General features: G+C 30.2%; 1 protein-coding gene across 1 annotated transcript in view; it reads right to left on the reverse strand.

Moving 5' to 3' along the window:
• LOC106871764 (uncharacterized) overlaps positions 1–2,202 on the reverse strand; it is a 32,869-nt gene that overhangs the window by 3,950 nt on the left and 26,717 nt on the right. Inside the window, exon 3 of the transcript XR_008265557.1 lies at positions 1,828–2,078. The gene's annotated coding sequence lies outside the window, so the exon portion shown is untranslated. The remainder of the gene's footprint in view (positions 1–1,827; positions 2,079–2,202) is intronic.

Below are 2,202 nucleotides of genomic sequence, written 5' to 3' on the forward strand. Positions count from 1 at the left end.
AACAAACAAAATAATTAAAAAAAAGTAGCTGTCATTCTCTAAGTACAATTAATATAGTTTATGTATGTGTATGTACATATATACATACATATGTATGAGACAGATGTGTGTGTGTGTGTATATATATATATATATATATATATATATATATATATATACATACATATGTATATACACAAACCTATAAACATTCACACAGACACTCACATGTTTATATATATTTTAAATAATAATGTTCCTAAACTTGAAATATAATGCTATATATATATGTTAGTGTGCACTCACTCACATTACACTAGCCTTCTTTATATATATATCTCTTTCACATACATATGTGTACGTATATCAAATATATATGTATTGAAAGCACCTATATACACTTGTTCTCTCATGCACACACACACATATACACGCGCATGTGTATTTCTGTATGTATCTGTGCATATGAGCATGTGTGTGTGTGTGTGTGTGTGTGTGTGGCTATAACGTATTCATTAATCTATATACCTTCCTCAAATGTATTTTGCAGTCATTGTACATACAAACATGTGTGCACATACATATGCACAGAAATGTATATACGTTATATATATATATATATATATACACACACACATACATACATACATGCATGCATACATACATACATACATACATACATACATACATACATACAGTTATGTGTATGTATATGAAGTTAGATAATAAACGTATGATAACCTATACATTGTGTGTGTATATATATGTAAATAGTTATAGCCATACACACTCAGAAAGAGAAAAACATATTAATTGAAGAAAGTTAAAGAGAAAAGGGTGTAGAATAGAGAGATATAGACTTAAAAGGTGAGAAATAGTCTGCAAAATATTTGTTTGGCAAAAGGAAAAAGTGTAGAAGTATCTGGGCCCATGTGCGTGAGTAAAAGTGGTTGCATATATATATAGACACATACACGTGTGTATATGTGTGTGTGCATATGTGCAAACATGGGTGAGTATACATATGTATGCAGATGTTGAGTGGTTGAGTGGTATGCTATATATACATACATTCACACATGTATTGTTAAGACTTTACCATTTGCATGTAAACATACATATAGAGAAAAGCAGATATACAGGAAACATGAATGAATGGATGAGAGGCAGTTGAACAAGCATCTAAGGAGAGAGATATATATAGAGAGAGACTATTAGAGGTTGGTTGAGAGAAAGCAAGCAAAGAGATAGTTAGGGCAAACAGAAGAAAAGAAAGAGAGAGTAGGGTCTTTGACAGAAACTATTTAACTGTTTGAAAATGAAAGTATTCATGACATTTTTTAAAAAATTTACCGAAAGTGATATTAATATTTGTTTATGCTGCAGTATATGTTACATTTCTAATACTTTTTAAGTAAAATATAGAATATAATTTAGGAGAAAAGAATCTAAAAACTAACTGTTTCTACACTTTCTGAAGTGAATAATTTCTTTTAAAACTATTTTATCCCAGACTTTAATCTTATTTTAGTTGCTTCTGTATACCTCATGTATACAGTGAAAAATTATTTAAGTAGCATTTATGAAGTTGAAGTGTTATTAAATTCAGCTTTTGTATCAAAAATCATGTTAGAAAACATTCCTTCATTGGTCAAAAATGACTTTTTTGCAATTATTTTTTACAAGTAATTTCATAAGACTTCTTTAGAAGAGTTATAAGACAGATCATTAAAGGAAAAAAGAAAAGAAGAAAATAACAAACCAAAACTAAGTACTTCTACTATTTAAACTTTTAGGGTTATTAAATAAGCCAAGAATAGAAAATATAGAAAAGAACTGCATACTCACCTATATGGGAAAAATTTCTGTAGCTTACGTTCAACTCAGATGTGTGTATCCTGCTGTAGATCTGTACAGTTACTGCTGCTGTTATGAGCAAGCAGTGTTATTTATATGTAGCTTAGTCTGTGTTATGTGAATTTGAAAGAGAGGTCTGCAGTCTTATCAAGAATGGTGTGTATGTAATATCTGCTGCAACCAATGATTGGCAGATTATGGTTCCCGAGAAGGGGAAACAGAAAACTTGCTTTCTGGTTTTACTGTAGAGTAAATATAAAATAGAGAAGAGTTACTTTATATATATATATGTGTGTGTGTGTGTGTGTGTGTGTGTGTATGGTTACATCTCTCTCTCTCTCTCTCTCTCTCTCTCTCTCTCTCTCT

The sequence above is a fragment of the Octopus bimaculoides genome, chromosome 14 (genome assembly GCF_001194135.2).
Source record: "Octopus bimaculoides isolate UCB-OBI-ISO-001 chromosome 14, ASM119413v2, whole genome shotgun sequence".
In the NCBI taxonomy this organism is placed as follows: Eukaryota; Metazoa; Mollusca; class Cephalopoda; order Octopoda; family Octopodidae; genus Octopus; species Octopus bimaculoides.